Source organism: Cimex lectularius, unplaced genomic scaffold (genome assembly GCF_000648675.2).
Source record: "Cimex lectularius strain Harlan isolate CLEC.00 unplaced genomic scaffold, Clec_2.1 scaffold302, whole genome shotgun sequence".
In the NCBI taxonomy this organism is placed as follows: Eukaryota; Metazoa; Arthropoda; class Insecta; order Hemiptera; family Cimicidae; genus Cimex; species Cimex lectularius.
The window spans coordinates 371,376-391,289 of NW_019392926.1; the positions used below are offsets into that span (position 1 = coordinate 371,376).

Here is a 19,914-nt window from a genome sequence, read left to right on the forward strand (position 1 = left end):
TATTGGGATGTAAGACCGATGTAATACATACATACAATAATTACATCGGTAATGTTGCTCTACCACTTGATCTATCGTGACCTCGACCCACTCGGACACTAACTTCCCATCTCAACCCCACCTGGCAAAAAGGAGGGAAAATTCAAAAGGTGGGGTTGAGATGGGAAGTTAGTGTCCGAGTGGATCGAGGTCACGATAGCTCAAGGGGCAGAGCAGCGGCGTATCTAGCCGAAGATCGTGGGTTCGAATCCCGCTCGTGCCATTGACTTTTTTATCTCAACTAAAAACCTTAATTTTTTATAATACTAATTTAACATGATATAAGCCTAATCAGCTAACTAAAAGTTTTTAAAGAATATTCTCAAATTTAAAAAATACTCGTTTAGAATCTCATAAACTATTTTACCATAATTAGTACATATAGATAAATTCTTTTCATAGTGAAGGATTCTCAACCGTTTGGAATTAAAATCTAAGGATTTGCACAAAAATCATAAAAGTACACCTCAGGCTAGAACGACCCATTGAATAGACTTCAATTAGTGAAATAATTAAAAGATTATAAATTTTAGGTTCACTATATTCAATTGTTAACAACGTTTCAGCGCCTTTTCTGTTACTGTTATTTACGTAAGTCTATTTTTTCTCATCCGAATAAATACGGGTATGGTGTTCTTACTTCACCAGTAAATGCCTTTGAATAATTTGTGTTTGCCCATGTCATATGGAAATTTGAAGACGGCATATAAAGCGAAAATGACGAGTGAGGTGGGATGGCTCAGCTGAAGTGAAATAATTTTTTAGGGAGAAAGGCTCAATTTCTATTCACTGAAACAAACCGGTGCCCTCTTGATAGCTACATTTATCTGGACGAATGGGATACCCAGAATCGAACCTTTCTTTTACGTACTACAATTCCCTTTCTATTATTATATAGCACCCACTTTTTTTTCTCTCGATATTTACCAGAGAATAAATAGAATATACTGCATTATGAAAGATAATAGCATTGATAATTCACCTCTCATGCAAAGCGATTTTGTGTCAGTCACGAATAAAACATGCCAAAGTCGTGAGCAAATGTCAATTAAGCTGTTTCATGGGTGTAATTTTTTGATACCTTTTAAAACTTGAATGAAATCAAACGTTGTAGTCTCTACTATCAACGGGAACAAAAGGTTAATTGGACTAAAGTAGAGTTAGTATTCAAACGTCAAAAAAATTTATCAATAATATTAAGGGACGTTTAGGAAGTTGGGCAGCAACCATGCTAGCTAAAAGTTAAGCGTTGACACATGTTCCAAGTTCTATTTTGTAGCAGGAACTGTAAAGACATTAATGGGAATTTTAATAAAGCATATAACCCTTTCAAAAATGAAGCGCTTGGAAAAGGTAAGGAGATTCTCGTTAAGGGTGGGTCTGACTAAATGAAGTGCAAAATAAAGCTTTGTGAATCTGTTGTTGCAGCTTCAACTTTGTTCTCCTCAGAAATCGGGGTTATCGTACATCTCGAGAAGATCTCCTAAGTTGAATTGAATTTTTTTTAAACAACTGCCTGTAATTTCTCCCAACCATTCATCAGGATGGAATTTAAATTTAATCTATTAGAACTATAGAACAGATCGTTTAATGGTGGAATAAGGTTTGTCACTGCCACAGAAGATTGATCAAAAGAAGCTACGATTTTAATACGAGCACTTCAAAAACAAATAACGCCTAAGGCCTTGAGAGATGGTTTTTGTCAATTAGATGGTTTTTCAGAATAATGGATTTTGATTTTCTTGATTTAAATGATCCCTAATCAGGCAATTAAGATTTTCCAGAGAAGACATGAGATTTTTTATCTATGGAAATGCTTATTCAATAAATAGCAACATTGTATGAATCAAGTGTAATTTATATTAAAACGAAATTTGTTGCAAATCTTTCTGATCCGTTCAGTAAATAGGGTAAGAGACAATTACCTATGTCAGCATCTTTCAAATGAAGTATCCTTAGAAAATAAGCTATGGCTCTTACTTACTTTCTCATGCCAGAAACAAATCAGTAACTTAAATAATTTTTTTAAACAAGAATTAAGACCTATGGTACTCAATGAATACAATAAAATGAATTGCATGTAAGTAGTAGGTATGTAATAGCATGGATAGTAGGTATGTGATTGCACATACAATAACATGGGAATGTAAAGAAATCGCATGATCTTCCTTTTCTTTTGTTTTTAGAAAAACTATTGTTCATTTAAATTTTTAGTTACATAGTTTCTGATATTATACTTTAATGCAGTTATTAATTTAACGCATAGTTTGTTGTGGTTTTAATGATTTATTTACAAATATTTTCAGTTATTTAAGATGTTCGTTTTAGTTTTAACAAATTATGGGTTCAATCATTATTTTACTGTATGATTATTTGGAGATCATGCGTTCCAGTGTGAAGTAGGTTTTAGAAAAAAACATTTTCTTTATCATGCCAACGTTTCGATCTTTATTGAGATCATCTTCAGGGCCTAGGATTTATAAACATTGCTGCTGATTGATTCGTCTATATAATCCTGAAAGGATAATCTGGCCGAAGCATTACCCACATTTTCCCATTGTCGGCTCCTTTCGCCTCAAAGAAGCCGGGTCCTCATATAAAAATGTCTTTTTATCCAGACTTCTTTACCCACCCTTCAAAATCCAACGTTAATATATATAAAACAGCAATATCTCACTGACTCTCTCAATACCACACACAAAAATGACACGTCTTCACGGGAAACAAACATTTTGAGTAAGTACGAATACTTTGATTGAATCTAAAATTTTCTAGAATTGTATAACTTCATTCTTTTTTCATTTGCAACATGCATTTGTAAAATTTAAACAAGGTTTCTAAATCTCAGCCCTGAAGATGATTTCAATAAAGATCGGAACGTTGGTATGTGAAGACAAAAAGCTAAGATGGCCAGACCTCCTGTCGCAGAGAAAGAAAGAGAGAGAAAACAGAACAAATCCTACACAATTGCCCTGTAATAAATAGCTAGGTAAAAAATATGGTACCTAGGAAGGACAGCCCTGTGCTATAGTTCTACTACCATGCTCCTACAAAAAAATTCTTCTTGATTGAAGAAAAAAATGTTTCGAGAAATCCCAGTAGTACAGGTTGGACACAATAGATACATTTTTAAGCCTAAAGGAGGTAATCCTTAACGACTCCAAATGGGGGAAAGAGAACGTTGATAGAAATGAAGAATGGTGGAGTGAGTGCGGTGTTCAATCCTTTTTAAAAAGATAGTTTACCTACTCACAGTAAGTTGTTTTGCAACGATCCGGATTTCGATCTTGAAGGAGTTTTACAACCACGTCTCTCGGCATGAATTGCAAAAATGAACTCAATGTGGCGGCATTAAAAACCAGATTCTCATTGGTACGTCGCGTTGGGTATTGGCGGGTTCACTTTTGCAATTCATCTCGAGAGACGTGGTTGTTGAACTCTTCAACCTGACGAAGAGCTAAATGCTCGAAATCCGTATCGTTTCAAAACAAGTGTGAGTAGGAACTATCTTTTTAAAAAGGAGAGAACGCAGTATTTATTGTTGGGGAGTTACGTGAAGAACAAAAATATTGTTAATGTATTAAACAATTTATCGTTTTAGGTCACTATCTCAAAATAACATTTCCACACAAAATAACCAGTTTAAGGAGGGATTCTCGTTTGGCTGCGTTAACCTTTAACTTTAGAGGTGTTTTTATTCTCCTGTGAATGCTATTGGCAAAAAAGTATAGTAAGAATAAACCTTTCGATGCGTATTACAATAAAACTTAACAACTATTAAATTAAGTTATGTAGTAAGTACGTAATAGCACTGATAATACATATGTAATTGCTCATACAATAGCATGGGAACGCAAAAAAATCTCGTATTGCTTTTCTTTTGTTTTTAATAATTTTTCAAAAAGTGTTAAAAAATATATTTTTTACACTTTTGCCTCATCTCTTTTTATCGTATTTTTATTTATTCGTATAAAACGTTTTTTTCCATGGTGGTAAAAGAAATATGTTATTGCAAGAAGTTGGTAAAACTTGATTTCATATTTGCCTTTTAATGAGGGAGTGTAGGGTCGCTTGTGAATCTCTGAATATACTTGAGTTAACTGAATTAATTAATTGAGGCGCTGCTTTAGCTTTTCAACCACGACCTATCAATTTGCTTTCTACTCAAGACAACTTTGTTACCATGTCAACTTTGCTACGACACCGAATTACTTGGAGGTCGGAACTGATCAAATTATCCGGCCTGAGCCGAACAAAGCTGAGTCCGGCTTGCTTGCGACGAGGCGCAATGAACATTCTCAACCCGTCGGCCGAAGAATTATGCTTCAACCTTTTGTTTATGCTCGTTAAATAGCGTTTTTAGATAATACGAGGATTTTTTATTTTCCTGTTAAAACGTCAGCTAGAAGCCGGCTTGAGGAGGGATGATCCCTCAGCTCTGTGGGAACGATTTTAATCGGGCTTTGGCCTGCTCCACTTGTCCTTCTTCAAGTGTCTGTCCGAAAGTAATCGAAAACAATACAGCAAATAAAGATGAAAAGCTTAAAAAAGTCAAGTGAAAAATACTTCTTGCTACATTTGACTCGTAAAACATATTTTTGGTCTTGTCTTAAAAATTAAGTTCAAACACCATTACATAATTTGTATAAAACGACGAACATATATAAAGACTCAGATTAAAAAAAAAATAAAGATGCGCTGAATAATTTATGTTTAAATTTCAACACATTTATTACAGTGGGAAATGGCTTCATCTGGATGTAGGAAGGCGAATCGGTAATTCGACCATTACGGTTCTTTTGGTCTGCACTCCCGACCAAACCAGCGAGGGAAAGTAATAATTGTAATTAAAAAAATTAATTGCGCTATTTACTCAGTAGAAAACTTTCTAATCAAAAATAAAACAATGCAGTATTGTAAAGTTTTACTTGGTTTTATCAGTTTCAACTCTCCTGACTTTTCAGGTATGCCTGATTTGATGAAAGTTTCATTTAGACGAGTCCCGGATGACACAAACTTTTGACAATTTAACGAAAAATTTGATAATAATTGTATTTAATCACTAACTGTAACTAAACTTGAAGATAATTTGTGAACACCAAATTTGACATTTGTAGTGTTTCTCGTTCGAAAACGTGAGAAATATAAGTAGTTTGGAACTGATTCGTTTGGAAGAAACAACAAATGTTATCTTCACAGGTAATATTGTCTCCATAGACCAGTAATTCTGGAATTACAAACAAAATGTGTGAGAGAAAAAAATCATTATTGCTCGGATTCCTTGCTACATCGGCGTAGAAATCAACGAGAAAGCCGAGCTGCCAAACGATAAGCAAAGATTCAGTGTTCTGGTTTTCCTAAAAATTTATGTAAAAAATTTGTTTTTAACAAGAGAGAGAGAGAGAGAGAGAGAGAGAGAGAGAGAGAGAGAGAGATAAAGAGACTGAGACAGAGAGAGAGACAGAGAGACAGAGAGACAGAGAGAGAGAGAGAGACAGAGAGAGAGAGAGAGATAAAGAGACAGAGACAGAGAGAGAGACAGAGAGACAGAGAGAGAGAGAGAGAGAGAGAGAGAGAGAGAGAGAGAGAGAGAGAGAGAGAACAACTGGACTGTAATGGTCGACAAATTAAGGTAAATAAAATGAATGGTCAAACCGAGCGGTCATGAAGAAGGTTGACAGACAAAAGAGAACAGTGATGACTCGATTGAGGATAGGCCACACCAAGCTGAAATATTGCCATCTCTTTTTTAAAAAAGAGCAAGAGGATATGCCCTCAGTGCAGTACAGTGTGTACAATTATCGTCGTACACAGGAAAGCTTGGCGTAACCACGAATCAGAATGAACGTCGAAAATACGACAGTGGTGGCAGCGAGAAAATTGATTATCTGAAGCAGATGATCGCCTTTGATGGCCAGTTTCCCCGTGGTTATCTCTTATTGAATGAATATATTTAAAAGCGTAAGAGTTTGAGTTTGTGTGGGTAGACCAGTGCCAGAATATATAGAACCTTACTGAACCACCAAACTAGTTTAGTCACTGCTATGTTTTTAAAGTAATTGGGAACGAAGGAGATGGCCATGAAAGGAGAAGTTGGCTAATTCTTTTTTAACAGTACATACTGTTTGAAAGGTTCCATTTTCTATGAATGTATTTATTAGGGAGGAATTTAAATGAAATATTGTACCTGTAGTCTTGCCTTAGATTAGATATATGTTTTAATTAATTATACTTTTTATATTGATGTCTTGGTTGAGGTGAAAAATATAATTAATTAAAATAATTATTACGGTCAATTGAAAGTACTAAATACATATATGGATTAACATTAAATATACATTTATGTTTTAGTGGGCAATTGCACAATTACTTCTTTCAATTAATTATTCTTTCTATGAAAGGTCTTGGTTGAGAAAAAAGTCAGTGTCACGAACGGGATTCGAACCCACGACCTTCGGCTAAATACCACTGAGCTATCGTGACTTCAATCCTCTCGGATACCAACTCTCCATCTCAACCTACAACCGATGTATTGAAAGACTTTTGGACACGTGTGAAATGGTTCAATAGTAGCGCAAGTTGTAAGTTCCGTCCAGGTGTACCACTTGTAGAGAAAGGTCGGTTACAGTGTCACACTCGGTTGAGTAATGCCAGAAGTTGGCTCTCTACAGGTAGCTTATTAGGCATGCCACCCTCATAAAAACAGTCTTTGGGCCTGATAGCATGTTGTTTGTTACGATTTTTAAGGCCAGCAAGAGCGTTACTTACAATGGAGTCTGTAAATAGTTTAAATAACATATTAGAGTGTAGTCGTACATTTTGAAAATTCATTATTAGCGGGATTCGAACCCACGACCGACCCAGTACGAAAATGGTAAAACGCCTATTAAAGGGACTGAAATCCATCGACCTGGTGTAATATATGTGAAAGAAAAAACACTGCAAATGGCAAAATGCAGAGTAGTGCCGACTATAGCTATAGCTGTTTACCAAAAAAAAAAAAAGGTTAGTTAACAAGAATAAAGATTATTGGTTTCTTATCAGTAACGTGAATGAAAAGGAAGATCAACTCTAGTTATTATTAAATTCACTAGTTTTCGTGGTCCGCTTGACCAATTAATATCTTTCAATTAATTAAAGTTTTTAGTTGAGATAAAGAAGTCAGTGTCACAAGCGGGATTCGAACCCACGACCTTCGGCTAGATACGCCCCTGCTCTACCACTAGAGCTATCGGTCCACTGGGGCACTAAATTCCCATCTCAACCTCACCTTTTCAATTTTCCCTCCTTTTTGCCATATTTCAGGTGGGGTTGAGATGGGTAGTTAGTGCCGAGTGGATCGAAGTCACGATAGCTCAAGTGGTAGAGCAGCCGAAGGTCGTGGGTATGAATCTAATAATTATTATATTATATTAGCGGGGAGGTGGTAGTAAAGTTATACTTCGTTTTACTTATTAAGTCCATTATATTTACATTTTTCGGTTTCGAATCCCGCTCGTGGCAGTAGCTTTTTCATTTCGGCCAAAAACCTTACATAAAAAGAATAGTTTATTGCAATTTGAAGCATAGTTCGTCTGAATGAGCATGAGAGTGTCCTCACAGAGCATCAGGGTTAATATGATTTTATTTAAAAGGTCAACAATTCAAGCGCTTAATTTGTCTTACTGTAAAGACTTAAACGCTGACAATAGGTAGCTAGCTGGACGGAAAAATGGAAATTCTCTAAAACTTATTATCGTGTTGATATGATGATAACCTGCGCATAATTCAGGAAACAACGTTTTAGTAACTTATTATCACTAAATTTTATTTAGTCATGCTTTAATGAGTCAGGATGAGTTTTAAAACGAACAAGTAAGATCTGCGAGACTTAAAAATATTTATATTGCAAAAATTTTTTATATAATATGAATATATCGTATTCCAGCATATTATCTGAAAATTTAATAGAAAGTAGTAGGTTGTTTGTTATCAATAAATACGCCAATATCCTTTTGTATTAACAATCGAACCCCTTGTCGCGATATTGTGATCCTCCTCATCCATTTATTCATCGCCGACGACGCCCTATTCAATTGTGAATTAATTGCCGAATCCGAAAACAATTCAAACACCCACTCCTCTTATCATCACGTGTCTTGTAATAAGGAATTTTTAATAAGAACGGCTTATTTATACCGGTACAAAGGGATAAAACCTCCGCCAAGATAACATTGCAAGTATGTTTTCAAAGGGGTAAACAAAAGTGGGCGGCGAGGGAAACCCTGGTAAACAAAGCGACTGCCAAACAATTTGATGTGCCAAAGTTTCTTCCAGAATTCATCCCACCGTTTAAACTTTGATAAGAAAGAAGAAATAATGCCAGGCTAAATAAAGATATATTTGTGTCTTCTTGTATTAAATTTTTAACATTAAACAACACTTATCCCATGTTTGGACAAAAACTTCTATTAACAATCCTTCGCTCATGACAAGCTCTAAACTTTCAAGAATTTTCAATGGAATGTTTTCTTTCGCACAGGGAAAAACTGATTTTTGTCTAAGAAAAAACCTGTGATGATCATTCCGTTGCAATTCAGGACAAAAATATTCATCTGACAATAAATAAAAATGACATTTTACTTGAATAACAAATTGTAAATGTTTAGACCGGTGAGGTGGTCAAATTAAGATGACATTGCCATAACAATTATATTATCTAGAAGTAGTTTGTTGAATAATTAACAAAAAATATACAGAACATAATTTATTATTAGTTAATATTTCTCAAGTTTTAACCAAACTTAACATGCCTTCAAGTATATGATGAATTCTAATTATGTTGTTAAAATAAATTAAATATTTTCTGTCATGTAAGTTTTCTTCTAATTATGTCATTAAAATAATTTAAATATTTTCTGTCATGTAAGTTAAACTTATCAAAAAAAAAGTACAACCCTCAAGAAAAATTATCTCGTACCTTTTATAGAAAGAAAATTAAACTTTGTTATAATATCCATTATATTTCGTGGTCCGATTGACCAACTTGTTTCAATTGATTAATTTTTATGTATGGCATTGGTTGAGATAAAAAAGCTAGTGCCACGATCGGGATTCGAACCCACGACCTTCGGATAAATACGCCGCTGCTCTACCATCGTCACGACAGCTCAAGTGGTAGAGCAGCGGCGTATTTAGCCGAAGATCGTGGGTTCGAATCCCGCTCGTGGCACTAGCTTCTTTATCTCCACCTATACCTTACATAAAAATTAATTATTTGTAATAATGGTTACTAAATTGATTGGCTTGTTTCAGTTGTCAATAAATTTTCAACCGGCTGATCTACGTTATGAAAACACGTTTTAAAAAATTTTATGAATGCTAATTAAAACCACCGCCCACGCTGAAATTATATTACTTCTCGCGTTAAAGCTAATTTCCATTATACTCGTTACTGTTATCGTTGGTGTTTCTTTTTCATTAGCTCAACTAAAAACAACACCAGGTTTCGCGTAAAATGTGTTAATAACAATTTCAGTTAAAACAAAGAAGCATGTTTAAGAATGCCAGAATTTAAAAAAAAAAAAAAAAAAACCAATAGCAAACAGTCAAATTTATGAAACATTTCGACCTGGCTAATTTGTTTCCAGTTAATTAAACTTTATACCGTCACAGATTTGCCCCAATATAACACGACGAAACGAAAGCCATTACGCCTAATGAAACTGGTGGGAATTGCTGTAGACACCTCGGTATCCAAGAGGGGGAAACAACTGGTAAACAAATTTATAAGGTTGAGAAGTGTTTTACTCGTAATTACTAAATAGTAATTAATGGATTAATTACTTACACAGCTGCTACCGGTGAGATACCAATTTCCGCAAAGTTCCTGTCACAGAAGATAAAAGCCTTTGTTCATCACTAATTGAAACAAGCCAGCCCACGGGCAAACAACATTTAAATTCATAGAAATAAACTGTTTCCGTATTTTTCCCATTCCTTAGAAATATGTTACTACAGTCTTCCTTCTCTGTTCAAAGAATAAGGAATTTTTTAACAACCTGAAAAAATTTAATAAAAACTATTCTCCTTTATGCTCTCATGTTTGCTGTCTGTTGGTCAGAAAAAAGTTATGAGAATTTGATTACAATCTAAACCAAAAATTAAAATAAAACAGAATCAAGTCTAAACGTATCCCCTTTAATCGTTAATGCACCTAATTAAGTAAAAAATAGCTATCAGTAAAGATTCAGAGCCAAGTACTCAACCAAAGATCAGATACGCAGAATCACTGATAGTATAAACAAAGCTCAAGAAGATAAAAATATATGTTATATAAAAATATATGTTAATATGTCAGCTTTATTCTTAGATATAGTGCAAGCGTTGTCTAACGTTGGCACGAAAGTTTAATTCATAAGTTGAAAAAAATATTTCCAAAAGGATATGTTGAATTTTTGGCTTCCTACTTTCCGGAAAGACTATTCCAAATTAAACGACAAGATAAATACTCTGATTTGTTTGAAATCGAGGCTGGCGTACCACAAGGTAGCATCCTAGGCCTCGTGCTTTATTTGCTGTATACCAATGCCCTGCTACTGATGTTGATTGGTAATATTGAAAATATTAACTGCACCACAGATGCCATCTCAGTCAAAATGTGTCTACGCATTCCTGAACCGACTGCAATTAGCTGTCAACAGCATCCATAACTGGACAGGAACTTGAAATGTCAAATAAACGACAAAAAACTACCGTACATGTAAATTTCATAGACTTAGAACTAGAAAATTAGTAGACAGACTAATCATCTTCAGTGGTAAAGTAGTTTCATCTCAGAATTAAGTTAACTATGTAGGCATGACAATAGACAAAAATTAAATTAGAAACAACATATCAAAAAGGAAAGCCCTTGACTTCAAATACCGAGAAATTTATTAGTTGCTATTAAGGAATATAGTAGGACTGAATATCTATAAAAAATAAAATCATCATACATTCATAGGCATTCAATCAGAAAATTAGTAGACAGACTAATCATCATCATCAGTGGTAAAGTAGTTTTTTCTCAGAGTACAGTTAAATATGTAGGCACGACAATAGACAAAAATTAAATTAGAAACAACATGTCAAAAACGAAAGCCCTTGCCACAAACAGAGGCAAATTTATTAGTTGCTATGAAGCAATGTATTAGGACTGAATATCTATAAAAAATAAAATCATGATTTATAATCACATATGAAAATCTATAGGGATGAATGTTATACAACTTTGGGTATTTTACATTTATTAGTAATATAATGCATACAAATCCATATTTTATTTATTTGTTTAAATGTTTTATTTAATTTCTTGGTGAATGTACGATAAATATTTTTATAAACTTCGTAGTTATATGAATATAGGTGAATGTATGTTTGTGAATGTATGTCTATATCATTTTCTATTTTTGCACGGATGATGTTGAATAGTTATAAAATAAATAAACACTTATCTCTCGGTTAACTTGATAAAGATAGTGTCGCGTAAGATCATATTTTAGGATTTTACTTTCTTTTTTTCATGTTCTATCAACACATTTATGATTTAATATTGCATGAGTATGGAATTTAGCCTAGTTTTTTTCACGTGGGNAAAAAATAAAATCATCATAGATTCATAGGCATTCAATTAGAAAATTAGTAGACAGACTAATTATCATCAGTGGTAAAGTAGTTTTTTCTCAGAATACAGTTAAATATGTAGGCATGACAATAGACAAAAATTAAATTAGAAACAACATATCAAAAACGAAAGCCCTTGACACAAACAGAGGCAAATTTATTAGTTGCTATTAAGGAATATAGTAGGACTGAATATCTATAAAAAATAAAATCATGATTTATAATAATAATAGTAATATAATGCATACATATACATATTTTATTTATTTGTTTAAATGTTTTATTTAATTTCTTGGTGAATTTACGATAAATATTTTTATAAAATGCGTAGTTATATGAATATAGATGAATGTATGTTTGTGAATGTATGTCTATCTCTTTTTCTATTTTTGCACGGATGATGTTGAATCGTTATACAGTAGATAGACACTTATCACTCGGTTAACTTGATAAAGATAGTGTCGCGTAAGATCATATTTTATGCTTTTATTTTATTTTTTTCATGTTCTATCAACACATTTATGATTTAATATTGTATGGAATTCAGCCTAGTTTTTTTTCCGTGGGTAAACTGTTGCGGCCACCGACGCCCCCTTTTAGCCTAGTTTGTATTGATTGTCCATTTTCATATAAATTATGAATTTAATATTTTGAATGATTAATGTTGTCCTATTAGACGTGCCATTCTTTTTTGCTACTACAAATTTGAAAAGACTTTTTCAAAGTGGGTTATCCTTTTACCGATCAACTTGAATTGCATCATGGGCATCATTCTCCCTCAATCGCTGCAAAAGCTTACAACGACATAAATCGACATCAATATTAAAGTTTAAGGTAAACAAGTTCATGAAAATAAAAATAGAATCACATCGTAGCCATTATGGTTTAATTAATGACCGTCCCTTTTATCCCTTACTCTCTTTGACACAACTGTGTCACGTTTCACGAAATTTAAATTGAATTATTACACGTCCCGGTAGGACAGTCTGATAAAATATCATGGCTTTATGAATATACAAGAGAGGACGGAATAACCTCGTTAGACTCCCTTTCAGATCAACCCTTCTACGTTCCGTCTCTTTAGGATAATAGACTTGAACGTTACCGGAGCGAGTAGTATTTTTAGTAGCATTGCGCTAATCCGGCCGTAATAGCCCAGAAAGGAGATGAAAGATAAAATATCAATGGAACTCGAAGAATAATTTTTCTGTCTAAGGGGTAACGGGAGCATTGCCAACCGATTTTTGCTCGTCGCTTTAGAGTTATAAGTTGTCTTAAATATAGTGGTAGATTATAAGGTGAAGTTGGTCCGTTGGGTGCCATGTATGACGGCTGCCAGATGCTTTGTTGTATGACGTTTTTCTACACCGCCGTCCAGTTGCTGTGATCGTTAAAAGTACATTTAATTTCAATTTGTCTTCGACAGAACATCGATAATTGCCCAGTTAACTGGTCCGTTTATTATAGTAGGTCCAGGTGGTTGTTTTTTTTGGATGAATATCAAGAGATAGAATGACTGAGCTATGGTCTGAAGAAAGATCGTCTAAGGTATAAGTATCGGTAAAGACGGATCTTATGTTGGAGCAAATAAAAAATCAAGCAGGTTAGGTCGTGTTCTACAGGAGGTAGGAGAGGCAGGAAGGAGAAATTGTAAAAGTTTCGACCTCTCGGATTCGCGACAATACACGATCTTGGGCGCTTCGCGTAAAAGTCACCACTACCGATGAATCTGGGACCAAGGCTATTAATAAAATATAAAAATTGGCTTTCGTTTTTTGTTTGGTTAGGAGGACAGTAGCTGATACAGAGTATGCCTCCGATAATAGTGAAATCGCGATTGCTGGGAGGGAGCGAGTTACGTTGTAGGGTATTGGGAAGTGAGATAGGGAGTTGCGAACGAGAATTGCTGTCCTTCCATGGGCTGTCCCATCGGGGGTGTAGGTGGTGTAAGTTTTTAGCCTGGGATGTAAAATAGCGATCTCTCAATAATGTAAGTTTCTGTTATCAAAGCTACATCATTTCGTTTTTCACATGACAGTATTTTGTTCATGTCGTCGGGTTGGTAGTCAGTTGGCGTACCAAAGGAGCAGGGTAAGAGAAAGTAGAATGAGGGCAATTTAACTAGAGAGTTTGGGAAAGGAACTGTTTACAACTGTGGTTAATAAGGATATTAAGGGCGTGATTAGTGATTTAAAATCATTTAAAAATGATCCCAGTAGGTTTGTGATATCTCCTGAGGGAGCAAGAGTGATATTGTTTTGTGTGACTGGTGTGGAAGTAGTGGGGACAGGAGAGAAGACTGATGACTGAGTGGTGAAGATACGTTGTTACTGAAGTGAGATGGTCTGCTGATGGGTCTAAAATGTGTGAAAACGGATGATTGCTGATGAGGTGGATGCGAGGTTCTTGCTGAAGCGCTTTATGCACGAATGCTTTATAGTTGGCCGGACGCTGTCCATTGAACAGTGCACATGTAACGGCCGAAGTAGGTTCCTTCCTGCAATCTTGACTGAAGTGATTACCAGCACATTTAACACACTTCCGTTCGTGCTGACAATATCTTCTGGCATGGCCGTACTATTGACACCTTTTATACTGTATTATCAGATTTTGTTATGTGGTTCTTCGATTTTAACCCTAGAGGAACGGAGGGTCTCAATATCAAATTTTTTTTATTGTTTGGGGTTGGCTCCAGGTACCCGAAGATCAGGGGCAATGCCTGCGTTGAGATAGGATGTTTCACTGACGAATGATACTTTTCTTACATAGTGACCCATTTCAGTTAATTCATTTAGTGGGACACTTTGGTGCAAGTTGCGAATCATCACTCTATATGCCTTGTCTACTTGAAGTTGGAAGGTATGTAATCAGCATTACGTTATTTAAGGCGTTTGATTATACCTCTGCAGCTCTCTACTGTTTCTGCACTAATTATAAGGACAGTAATGTGAGCTTTGTACGTGAATGAGTTTTTCCCCAACAGTCGTGAAAGTGTACCACAGATAGCAAATTTAACCCCTAATTTAATTAAATATTTCTCGTTTTCGAGTTTTAAACCTTGTTTTTCTCTTCAGGCTGCTTTATAAGTATTTAATTAAAGGCTGCGTTAATATTATTAGTAATATTAGTAAACAAAAAAGGCACTTTTTGATTTGTCAGTAATAAACCGGATGTAGCGAAGCTTATTGAAGAAAATATTAACTTTAGATAGTCATTATGTGTACGATAGTGTAGAAAACAACGGCACAATTAATATTAAGGGAAATTTATTAGGTTTTGTGGTCCGCTTGACCAAATATTTTTTTCTTTCCAATTAATAAATGTTTTGGTTGAGATAAAAAAAGTCATCAAATGAATCAGTCATAATTGAAAAATGGCAAAAAAGAAGGAAAAATTCGAAAGGTGTGGTTGGTAAGGGAAGTTGGTGTCCGACTGGATCGAAGTCACGATGGGTCAAGTGGTAGAGCAGCGGCGTATTTAGCGGAAGGTCGTGGGTTCGAATCCCCGACGTTCGAAGCTTGTGACACTGACTTTTATCTCAACCAAAACGTTAATTAATTGAAAAAAATTAAGGGAAATATCGATACAAATTATACTGACTTTGGAATATCGATATTTAAAAAAACCCACTTTATTATCGCAAGAGAAAATATCAAAAAACCGAAGAATCGGTTGCATTTAAAAGTAATTTTCCACTCAAAAAAGTTAATACAAAGTTTAAAGATAGTATCTAGGTATCCTTCATTGTCGTATAAATGTCACAAGTCGAATATAAGGTTGTATTAATTGCGAAGGCGTTTAAAGTGGGATAAAACAAAATTAAACCAATAATAAAAAATAATAAGGTTCGGCTAGTCTTTTCACGATTTCAAAAATGGTCATAATTTCGATTTTACCAGTGTGAGAATTGTCAAAAGAGAGTCTCACAACCTAAAAAGGAAACTTTGGCAGGTATTAGAAGCGATCCGAACGCTATCAATTAAAAAAAGGCAGCGACTTAATCAATAACTGCTACTATGGACTTCTAAATATAAATAAATTATTGTATTGATACAGAAACCATTTTTTTACAGTTTTATTGTTTCGTACATTTTGATTCGCACATAATTTGTGTTAAAAGTGAGAAAATATGTAACGTGTTGAATATACCCCAAAAAGATGTGATTGCCGCCGTCTAAGGAGAAGGTAACATAATGGTTATTCACCCCTGACCTAAGTGATATTAAAGAAATAAAATTTTTAAACCAGTTTTGAATACTTAAGAATTTTTAAACCAGGTTTGAATACTTATTGCCTAAGCTTTCAAGGAAATATCTTTGGCCCGATCCTTTTTACAATACAAACTGTTGACAATCCTACTTCCCCACAGTCTTCTCCACGTTTGCCGACGACACGGCTCTCTTCTCTTCACACTATTCCCACTACAATCCTACCTTTTAAGCTCTTATCTGCAAAGTCACCCCACGCTATTCGAAGACTGGTAGTGCAAATGGAGAATCAATGTGAATGGAAGCAAATGTGGTCAATTCATTTTCGCACTAAAAACGTCACGACTGCATGTCTTACTGATACCGACTGCTGTAGTACGATATCCGATAGTAATTTTAATTTATTCCTGACCGCTCTTTACGCATACAATAAATTGTTAATAATAATTTGAAAAAACATGTTTATGAATCGGCGAGAAACCATTACGTACCACAATGAAAGAATTTAAGAATATTTGAGGGTAATGTTTCGCTAACAATTGATGGTTTTTAATGTTACCTATAAATTATACAGGAATTTTTATATACCATGCTGTTATTGATTTTGTACGCGTTTGGGTCAATAAAGCCTTGAGAAAGTTTGGCCTTTCATGAGAACTTATTGACCATAGTCCAATCCCTATCAGAATATCCTTATTATTACACAATTAATTAATCTCAAAAATATTCTCACTTATTCACCAGAATACTGAAGTATTCTTATTTTAAATAGATTTACTTTAAATAATTACTCACAGCTAAATACAAATATTGTTCAATTTCACGTAACATATTGATATTTTCCTATTTCGCTAAGGTATGTACATTTCTAATCAGGCGGGAACTAATTAGTTACTACTCACAATAAGTTTGTTTCAACGATCCGGATTTCGAGCGTTTAGGTCATCATCAGATTGAAGAACTTCTACGACCATGTCTCTCGACATGAATTTCAAATTTGGACACCGCACTCACTCCACCATTCATCATTTCTACTAATTAGTTAATATCAATTGGTAGTTATAAATCAAAATTAGTTTGGAGAAATTTTTACTTGTTACAATACAATGAGAGGTTTCATGAAAGCCAGTTAGTTTCTTAGTTGAGTTAGTATTTTCGTGTACGTTTTTCTCATAATTTGTAGAATATCAACCCTTCCCTAAAAAAACCATGGATGAAGTTTATGAAGGTTGATCAGAGCATGAAAGATAACAAACAACATTGCATACGATCCTTTCTTTTTAAAAATTTACAGTCGTTAGAGATCAAAACAACACATAACGTAATCAAAAAGTTAATGAAAATTAAAATAAGTTTCATTTAACTTTTTTAAAGTATTTTAAGTTAATAAAACTTGGTAATGAGATTATTTTTCTTTTGAATTCTGCACAAATTACCTTATAAGTATTAAGTATCGCTGGGGACAGAGAGCAGTTGTTATTTGTGTTCTAAATCACTGTTTACAAACTACCATTGTGATTCATAATGAGAGTGACATACTAAATATGGAAAACAAAATGAGATAAACTGTCTGAGGCCAACACTGCTAATAACCGTCCGTTTGCGGTGAACGGTCAAGTTTCAGTTTCCCTTGGTGATTGTGGTAGGCCGATTCAAACTGGGAAAGCTCTTACTTGAACCAAATTTATGCGAAGCTGGACCAAACTTCTGAGAGGGTGTAAGTTCGATTTTAAACCTCGCAATTTAACTTTTCAGTCTTTTTTTAAACGATTACGCAATTTAGGAAGGAAATTATTTTTCAATTAAAACGTAATAAAAAATAAAAAAAAGATAATCAGTAGTTATTTTTCATTTTTTTTAAACGTAAGACAACGTTTCAAATTAATCAGATAGGGTAGAATACAATTGTTTTGTGGTACCGACTAACTCACTTCTAAAATATGTGGTACGAAAATATATTCTACAAATTATTCGGAAATTGTGAGATGCGGACTGGTGTGACGTAGGTTTTAGAAAAACATTTTCTTTATCGTGCCAACGTTTCGATTTTTAATGAGAGCATCTTCAGGGCCTGGGATTTATAAACATCGTTTAAATGTTACAAATACATGTAGGATGTGAAAAAAATGAATTTATACAATGATAGAAAATTTTAGATTAAAATAATGAATTTATAGAATGCTAGAAAATGTTAGATAAAAAAACGCATTTATACAATGCTAAAAAATTTTGTATTAAAACATGAATTTATACAAAGCTAGAAAATTTTATATTCAGTCAAAGTATTTGTACTCACTCAATGTTTTCCATGTAGATGTGTCATTCTTGTGTGTCGTGTTAAGAGTGCCAGTCAGATATTGATGTTTTATGTTTATATACGTTGGATTTGAAAGGGGTGGAGAAGGAAGTCGGGAATGGAAAAACATTTTTTATATGAGGAGTCGGCTTCTTTGAGGTGAAAGGAGAGCCGATAATAGGAAAAATGGGGGATGGTTCGGCCTAATTATCTTTTTAGGATAATTAGGGAAAGAAAAGCCAAATTGTTAAAGAATTAGACTATGTAGAAATGTTTTATGTGTGTAATGTGATGATTGTTTTATATGTTGTATTGTACGTTTTGTGTAATGTGATGATGATATATGTATGTTATCGATATTGAATTTGATTAATGATATCAGCGTAGCTGCGTCTGAGTTTACATGTGTCTGTTCTGTAATTGATGCTGTGTTTATCCCTGTGGATGTAAACCATTTCTAAAAAATTATAAATCCCAGGCCCTGAAGATGATATCAATAAAGATGGAAACGTTGGCACGATGAAGAAAACGTTTTTCTAAAACCTACGTAACACCAGACTGCATCTCACGATCTCTGAATAATTCTTAACTAACGGTCACTAAACACCACACATATTATACAATGTTTTGAATATAAGAAGACTCCGTCCACTTACAAAAATAAAGATAAGGGATCTCCGAATAACCCGGATTTGATTTCTCACACTAATAAAAATTGTGCTGGTATCCCTATTTATTTAGTAAGGACGTTTCTCCAGATAGTAAAACATTTATTGGTCGAGTGTCAAACTGTGCAACCCATGAGGCCGAGTTTTTGCCTCTCGAGTGATTTAAAGACACTATACAGATTGCCATTGACCCGAATCACTTTTGTGACTCTTAAATTTACAGGGACTTTACAAATGATTTAGTATCGATTCTGTTAAATTGGCTTTGTAATGCTTTAACTCGTAATAATTGGATGAGAATATTATTTTCAGGAAAATTTGATCTACGATTTCAGATGAGATAAAATACAGTTGTAAGTTTACAAACAATTAAAATGTATAAAAAATTAAAAATAATAACCATGTGTGGTGATTAGTGACCGTTAATCGATAATTATTCAGAAATCGTGAGATGCCGTCTGGTGTGATGTAGGTGTTGAGAGTGCAAGAATAGAACAATTACACAGAAGACAAACACTTTGAGCCCTGAAGATGATCTCAATAAAGATCGAACGTTGGCACGTTAAAGAAAAGGTTTTTCTGAAACCTACATCATACCAGACCGCATTTCACGATTTCTGAATAATAATAACCATTTTGTTGAGGTCTCGATTGGCAAAAGATTATCTTTATAATTTTTCAGAAGTTTCTCTCGCTCTCTCTCTTTCGATCATCTCAAAGTCATGTTTTCTTGTCTTCTTTAATTAAATCCGACAAGGAAATAAATCGGCGTGATGTTCGTAATACCAATGTCCTTATTGGAAGGAAGTAACTACACTTTTCAATATAGGATCCCCTTAGATTCCTCGGGGTAATCAGAGAGAAAAGCTCTTTGGTACAACTGTTACCTTAATGAGCGCAAAGGTTGCTGACCCTGCTATAATATTAAGAAACTTAACAAAGGCCAGGACCACTTTTCCGCCCTTAGTAGCCACCCTTCCTGAGAATGAAATTAATTAAAGTGAGGTTTACTCTTGCCTCAACTAAATCCCTTGACTCATTTGTAGTTAGCCAACTGATA

The 19,914-nt window shown here is 34.3% G+C and overlaps 1 protein-coding gene and 1 long non-coding RNA gene across 5 annotated transcripts in view; one reads left to right on the forward strand and one right to left on the reverse strand.

The window, feature by feature from the left end:
* LOC106669846 (octopamine receptor beta-3R-like) overlaps positions 1–19,914 on the reverse strand; it is a 330,435-nt gene that overhangs the window by 290,755 nt on the left and 19,766 nt on the right. The gene's annotated exons all lie outside the window — the stretch shown is intronic.
* Positions 17,341–19,914, forward strand: part of LOC112127862 — a 29,087-nt gene continuing 26,513 nt past the window's right edge. Inside the window, exon 1 of the long non-coding RNA XR_002910762.1 lies at positions 17,341–17,607. This is a non-coding gene — a long non-coding RNA (uncharacterized LOC112127862). The remainder of the gene's footprint in view (positions 17,608–19,914) is intronic.